Source organism: Emys orbicularis, chromosome 15 (assembly GCF_028017835.1).
Source record: "Emys orbicularis isolate rEmyOrb1 chromosome 15, rEmyOrb1.hap1, whole genome shotgun sequence".
Taxonomy (NCBI): Eukaryota; Metazoa; Chordata; order Testudines; family Emydidae; genus Emys; species Emys orbicularis.
The window spans coordinates 15,250,195-15,257,947 of record NC_088697.1 but is presented as its reverse complement, the minus strand read 5'-3'; the positions used below and the strand labels follow the sequence as shown (position 1 = coordinate 15,257,947).

General features: G+C 69.3%; 1 non-coding gene across 1 annotated transcript; it reads left to right on the top strand.

Annotated features, from left to right (window-relative positions):
* The first annotated feature begins 1,230 nt into the window (after window positions 1–1,230).
* LOC135889598 (5S ribosomal RNA) lies at window positions 1,231–1,349 on the top strand. The gene has a single exon (XR_010561943.1). It is a non-coding gene; the product is annotated as a 5S ribosomal RNA (ribosomal RNA).
* Window positions 1,350–7,753: the final 6,404 nt, after the last annotated feature.

Genomic DNA, 7,753 nt, shown 5'->3' with positions numbered 1-7,753 from the left:
AAATTGTCAGCCCGCTTCCTCCGGGTTGACCTGGTGGCCGAGCGGGGACTTGGACAATCTTTCGGACTTGGAAAAATTTTTCGGGCTTGGAAAAAATTGTCAGCCCGCTTCCTCCGGGTTGACCTGGTGGCCGAGCGGGGACTTGGACAATCTTTCGGACTTGGAAAAATTTTTCGGGCTTGGAAAAAATTGTCAGCCCGCTTCCTCCGGGTTGACCTGGTGGCCGAGCGGGGACTTGGACAATCTTTCGGACTTGGAAAAAAAAATTTCAGCCCGCTTCCTCTGGGTTGACCTGGTGGCCGAGCATCTCACCGTCCCCGGACGCAGCGAGGGACTGCCTCCCGGCCGTCAGGATCGGGCCCCTGGAAGTCTGGGTGGGGTGCGGGGGGGGGAATTGCCCGACGCCTCCGAGGAGCGCTACCGGGGCGGGCCGGGCCCCCCCCCGTGCTCGAAAAGGAAAAAAGGATCGGGCCCACGAGAGACAGGGACCCGGCCGCCAGGCAGGCCGACCTGGGTTCACCGTCCCCGGCCGCAGCGAGGGACTGCCTCCCGGCCGACTGGATCGGGCCCCTGGAAGTCTGGAAAAAGTTTAACCCGACGCCTCCGAGGAGGGGGCGCCCAGGGAAGGAGGGAGATCCGGGTTGACCTGGCAAAGCGGCCACCAGGTATACCAGTTAGAACCTATGGGTTGACCCGGTGGCCGGAAAGCATACCGGCCAGCCAGGTGAACCCCGTTCGATTCCACGGGTTGACCTGGTGCCCGGGAGGGGACTCGGACGGTTCCCCCCGGGGTACGCCTTCCTCGGCCCGAAGGAAGAGGGTGCGAACCAGGCGCGGGGGCGGGGCGGGGAACCGCTGGAACCGCTGGGGGACGGGGGACGGGGAGGGGGGGAATGGATCGGGCCCGCCGGGACCCGGCCGCCAGGCAAGCCGCCCCGGGCTCACCCTCCCTGGCCGCAGCGAGGGACTGCCCCCCCCCACCCCCGGCTGACAGGATCGGGCCCGCTGGAAGTCCGGGAAAATATTTTCCCCGACGCCGGAGGGAGGGGGGGGGGAGGGGAAGGGGCTCTGACGGGCCAGCCCGGGCCCCGGAGCTTGAAAAGGAAAAAAAAAGGATCGGGCCCGCGAGAGACGGGGGCCCTGCCGCACGGGGCAGTCCGACCGGGGCTCGCCGTGCGGCAGGCCCGGGCGCCGGCAGGGGAAAGCGGGCGAGGAGGCGCGGAGCCGGGTGCCTACGGCCATACCGGACCGAACGCCCCCGATCCCGTCCGATCTCGGAAGGTAAACCGTCCCGGGCCTGGCTAGTACTTGGATGGGTGACCGCCTGGGAATCCCAGGTGCCGTAGGCAGCTTTTCCCGGTCCGAGCCAGCTCTCTCTCCTTTTTCTGGGGAGGAAGGAGAAGGGGGGGGGGGGGCGGGCCAGAAAGCCCCTCGTCGCTCCTGCCGAGTCGGAGGTCGCGGCCGCAGGTCACGGGTCGGGGCGCCTGGGGTCCGGCTCCCCCCAACACCCACCCGGCTTCCTCCGCGGAGGACCCCCGGCCACCGAAGCCGCTGGGGGAGACCCCGGGCATGGGGCGGACTGGCCCGGCCCCTCCCGGCCCCCCTGCGCCCGGCCGCCGGCCCGCGGGACCGCCCCGAATCCCCCCGCGGCCACCCAGGCGAGGCCTGGCCTGGAGGGCCCCACGGCGGGTGTCAGGCTCCCCGCCGCTTGCCCCACCGGGGACCCACGGCCACCGAAGCCGCTGGGGGAGACCCCGGGCATGGGGCGGACTGGCGCGGCCCCTCCCGGCCCCCCTGCGCCCGGCCGCCGGCCCGCGGGACCGCCCCGAATCCCCCCGCGGCCACCCAGGCGAGGCCTGGCCTGGAGGGCCCCACGGCGGGTGTCAGGCTCCCCGCCGCTTGCCCCACCGGGGACCCACGGCCACCGAAGCCGCTGGGGGAGACCCCGGGCATGGGGCGGACTGGCGCGGCCCCTCCCGGCCCCCCTGCGCCCGGCCGCCGGCCCGCGGGACCGCCCCGAATCCCCCCGCGGCCACCCAGGCGAGGCCTGGCCTGGAGGGCCCCACGGCGGGTCTGCAGCTCCCCCCGGGCTTCCTCCCCCGAGGACCCACGCCCCCCCTGAGCCGCAGGGGGAGACCCCGGGCCCGGGGCGGACTCGCTCGGGCCCCCCCCTGCGCCCGGCCGCCGGCCCGCGGGACCGCCCCCGAATCCCCCCGCGGCCAGGCAGGAGAGGCCTGGCCTGGATGCCACGGAGGACCCGCGGCCCCCAAAGCCGCAGGAGGCGCCCCCGGCCCCGGGGCCGGTAAGCCCCGTGTCGCTCCCCCCCCACACACCCCCCACCCCCCCGCGCCTCGCTGCCGGGCACCGGGCACCGCCCCAGAGTCAGCCGCAGCCGGCCGGCCTGAGAGCTGCCCTCCTGTGTGAGACTACGTTGATACTAACCGGCCATCAGGCAGGTCAACCCCATTGCTAGACCTGGGTGGACCTGGTGGCCGAGCGGGGACTTAGGAAATTTTCCAGCCGCCTCCCGGGCCTTGACCTGTTGTCCCGGTGGGGACTCGGAAACGTTTACAGCCTTTTCCCGGGGCGTGACCTGTTGTCCCGGTGGGGACTTTGAAAATTTTACAGCCGCTTCCCGGGGCTTGACCGGTTGTCCTGAAGGCCCCCCACCCCCACCCCCACCCCCGGGCTCCTGCTCCCCTCTCCCCAGCCTCGGTGCTCCGCTCCCAGCCTCGGAGGCTGCCTCTCTGCGGCGGCTGCATCGCGTCCGAGGACGCTCACCCTCCGGAGGCTGGCTGTAAAGCCTGACACCCACCACCGCCGCCGACCCGACTCTCCGAGGGGCGACTCTGAGGCCTCCCCCCACCCCCGGACCACCCTGGAGACGACTGCTAAGCCCCCACCCCCGGCCAGTCTAGGGGAAGACTGCTAAGCCTCTCCCCCCCCTGCCCCACCCACCCACACTGTCTGGGGGATGACTATTAAGCCTCCCCCCCGCCCAGCCTGGGGGAAGACTGTTAAGCCTCCCCCCCACCCACCCTGTCTGGGGGACGACTATTAAGCTTTCCCCCCCCGGAGCGCCCGGGGCACGACTATTAAGCCTTCCCCCGGACTGCCCGGGGGACGACTGCGAAGCCTCCCGCTCATCCTGGGGGAAGACTGTTAAGCCTCCCCCCCACCCACACTGTCTGGGGGACGACTATTAAGCTTTCCCCCCCGGAGCGCCCGGGGGACGACTATTAAGCCTCCCCCGGACTGCCCGGGGGACGACTGCGAAGCCTCCCGCTCATCCTGGGGGAAGACTGTTAAGCCTCCCCCCCACCCACCCACCCACACTGTCTGGGGGACGACTGTTAAGCTTTCCCCCCCGGAGCGCCCGGGGGACGACTATTAAGCCTCCCCCGGACTGCCCGGGGGACGACTGCGAAGCCTCCCGCTCAGCCTGGGGGAAGACTGTTAAGCCTCCCCCCCACCCACCCACCCACACTGTCTGGGGGACGACTGTTAAGCTTTCCCCCCCGGAGCGCCCGGGGGACGACTATTAAGCCTCCCCCGGACTGCCCGGGGGACGACTGCGAAGCCTCCCGCTCATCCTGGGGGAAGACTGTTAAGCCTCCCCCCCACCCACCCACCCACACTGTCTGGGGGACGACTGTTAAGCTTTCCCCCCCGGAGCGCCCGGGGGACGACTATTAAGCCTCCCCCGGACTGCCCGGCGGACGACTGCGAAGCCTCCCGCTCAGCCTGGGGGAAGACTGTTAAGCCTCCCCCCCACCCACCCTGTCTGGGGGACGACTATTAAGCTTTCCCCTCCGGAGCGCCCGGGGGACGACTATTAAGCCTCCCCCGGACTGCCCGGGGGACGACTGCGAAGCCTCCCGCTCATCCTGGGGGAAGACTGTTAAGCCACCCCCCCACCCACCCACCCACACTGTCTGGGGGACGACTGTTAAGCTTTCCCCCCCGGAGCGCCCGGGGGACGACTATTAAGCCTCCCCCGGACTGCCCGGGGGACGACTGCGAAGCCTCCCGCTCAGCCTGGGGGAAGACTGTTAAGCCTCCCCCCCACCCACCCACCCACACTGTCTGGGGGACGACTGTTAAGCTTTCCCCCCCGGAGCGCCCGGGGGACGACTATTAAGCCTCCCCCGGACTGCCCGGCGGACGACTGCGAAGCCTCCCGCTCAGCCTGGGGGAAGACTGTTAAGCCTCCCCCCCACCCACCCTGTCTGGGGGACGACTATTAAGCTTTCCCCTCCGGAGCGCCCGGGGGACGACTATTAAGCCTCCCCCGGACTGCCCGGGGGACGACTGCGAAGCCTCCCGCTCAGCCTGGGGGAAGACTGTTAAGCCACCCCCCCACCCACCCACCCACACTGTCTGGGGGACGACTGTTAAGCTTTCCCCCCCGGAGCGCCCGGGGGACGACTATTAAGCCTCCCCCGGACTGCCCGGGGGACGACAATTAAGCCTCCCCCGGACCTGCTCCATCTCGACTATTAAGCCCCCCTCTGTGGTCCTCAGGACCACTGCCGCGCGGCCCGCGGAGTGGGGTGACAGCCGGGCCGCACAGCAAACCGGCCACCAGGTCAACCCATTGAATCCAATGGGTTGACCTGGTGGCCGGAAATCAAACCGGCCACCAGGTCAACCCGTTAGATTCAGTGGGTTGACCTGGTGGCCGAGCGGGGACTTAGAAAATTTTACAGCCGCTTCCCCGGGGGTTGACCTGTTGTCCCGGTGGGGACTTTGAAATTTTTACAGCCGCTTCCCCGGGGGTTGACCGGTTGTCCTGAAGGCCCCCCACCCCACCCCCTCCCGGGCTCCTGCTCCCCTCTCCCCAGCCTCGGTGCTCCGCTCCCAGCCTCGGAGGCTGCCTCTCTGCGGCGGCTGCATCGCGTCCGAGGACGCTCACCCTCCGGAGGCTGGCTGTAAAGCCTGACACCCACCGCCGCCGACGACCCGACTCTCCGAGGGACGACTCTGAGGCCTCCCCCCACCCCCGGACCACCCTGGAGACGACTGCTAAGCCTCCCCCACCGGACCGCCCGAGGGAAGACTGCTACGCCTCCCGCCAGCCCTTCCCCGCCCAGCCTAGGGGAAGACCGCTAAGCCTCCTCTCCCTCCCCCTCCCCCCACCCACACACACTGTCCGGGGGACGACTATTTAGCCTCCCCCCCCCGGAGCGCCCGGGGGACGACTATTAAGCCTCCCCCGGACTGCCCGGGGGACGACTGCGAAGCCTCCCGCTCATCCTGGGGGAAGACTGTTAAGCCTCCCCCCCACCCACCCACGCACACTGTCTGGGGGACGACTGTTAAGCTTTCCCCCCCGGAGCGCCCGGGGGACGACTATTAAGCCTCCCCCGGACTGCCCGGGGGACGACTGCGAAGCCTCCCGCTCAGCCTGGGGGAAGACTGTTAAGCCTCCCCCCCACCCACCCTGTCTGGGGGACGACTATTAAGCTTTCCCCTCCGGCGCGCCCGGGGGACGACTATTAAGCCTCCCCCGGACTGCCCGGCGGACGACTGCGAAGCCTCCCGCTCATCCTGGGGGAAGACTGTTAAGCCTCCCCCCCACCCACCCACCCACACTGTCTGGGGGACGACTGTTAAGCTTTCCCCCCCGGAGCGCCCGGGGGACGACTATTAAGCCTCCCCCGGACTGCCCGGCGGACGACTGCGAAGCCTCCCGCTCAGCCTGGGGGAAGACTGTTAAGCCTCCCCCCCACCCACCCTGTCTGGGGGACGACTATTAAGCTTTCCCCTCCGGAGCGCCCGGGGGACGACTATTAAGCCTCCCCCGGACTGCCCGGGGGACGACTGCGAAGCCTCCCGCTCAGCCTGGGGGAAGACTGTTAAGCCTCCCCCCCACCCACCCTGTCTGGGGGACGACTATTAAGCTTTCCCCTCCGGAGCGCCCGGGGGACGACTATTAAGCCTCCCCCGGACTGCCCGGGGGACGACTGCGAAGCCTCCCGCTCATCCTGGGGGAAGACTGTTAAGCCTCCCCCCCACCCACCCACCCACACTGTCTGGGGGACGACTGTTAAGCTTTCCCCCCCGGAGCGCCCGGGGGACGACTATTAAGCCTCCCCCGGACTGCCCGGCGGACGACTGCGAAGCCTCCCGCTCAGCCTGGGGGAAGACTGTTAAGCCTCCCCCCCACCCACCCTGTCTGGGGGACGACTATTAAGCTTTCCCCTCCGGAGCGCCCGGGGGACGACTATTAAGCCTCCCCCGGACTGCCCGGGGGACGACTGCGAAGCCTCCCGCTCAGCCTGGGGGAAGACTGTTAAGCCACCCCCCCACCCACCCACCCACACTGTCTGGGGGACGACTGTTAAGCTTTCCCCCCCGGAGCGCCCGGGGGACGACTATTAAGCCTCCCCCGGACTGCCCGGGGGACGACAATTAAGCCTCCCCCGGACCTGCTCCATCTCGACTATTAAGCCCCCCTCTGTGGTCCTCAGGACCACTGCCGCGCGGCCCGCGGAGTGGGGTGACAGCCGGGCCGCACAGCAAACCGGCCACCAGGTCAACCCATTGAATCCAATGGGTTGACCTGGTGGCCGGAAATCAAACCGGCCACCAGGTCAACCCGTTAGATTCAGTGGGTTGACCTGGTGGCCGAGCGGGGACTTAGAAAATTTTACAGCCGCTTCCCCGGGGGTTGACCTGTTGTCCCGGTGGGGACTTTGAAATTTTTACAGCCGCTTCCCCGGGGGTTGACCGGTTGTCCTGAAGGCCCCCCACCCCACCCCCTCCCGGGCTCCTGCTCCCCTCTCCCCAGCCTCGGTGCTCCGCTCCCAGCCTCGGAGGCTGCCTCTCTGCGGCGGCTGCATCGCGTCCGAGGACGCTCACCCTCCGGAGGCTGGCTGTAAAGCCTGACACCCACCGCCGCCGACGACCCGACTCTCCGAGGGACGACTCTGAGGCCTCCCCCCACCCCCGGACCACCCTGGAGACGACTGCTAAGCCTCCCCCACCGGACCGCCCGAGGGAAGACTGCTACGCCTCCCGCCAGCCCTTCCCCGCCCAGCCTAGGGGAAGACCGCTAAGCCTCCTCTCCCTCCCCCTCCCCCCACCCACCCACACTGTCCGGGGGACGACTATTTAGCCTCCCCCCCCCGGAGCGCCCGGGGGACGACTATTAAGCCTCCCCCGGACTGCCCGGGGGACGACTGCGAAGCCTCCCGCTCATCCTGGGGGAAGACTGTTAAGCCTCCCCCCCACCCACCCACGCACACTGTCTGGGGGACGACTGTTAAGCTTTCCCCCCCGGAGCGCCCGGGGGACGACTATTAAGCCTCCCCCGGACTGCCCGGGGGACGACTGCGAAGCCTCCCGCTCAGCCTGGGGGAAGACTGTTAAGCCTCCCCCCCACCCACCCTGTCTGGGGGACGACTATTAAGCTTTCCCCTCCGGCGCGCCCGGGGGACGACTATTAAGCCTCCCCCGGACTGCCCGGCGGACGACTGCGAAGCCTCCCGCTCATCCTGGGGGAAGACTGTTAAGCCTCCCCCCCACCCACCCACCCACACTGTCTGGGGGACGACTGTTAAGCTTTCCCCCCCGGAGCGCCCGGGGGACGACTATTAAGCCTCCCCCGGACTGCCCGGCGGACGACTGCGAAGCCTCCCGCTCAGCCTGGGGGAAGACTGTTAAGCCTCCCCCCCACCCACCCTGTCTGGGGGACGACTATTAAGCTTTCCCCTCCGGAGCGCCCGGGGGACGACTATTAAGCCTCCCC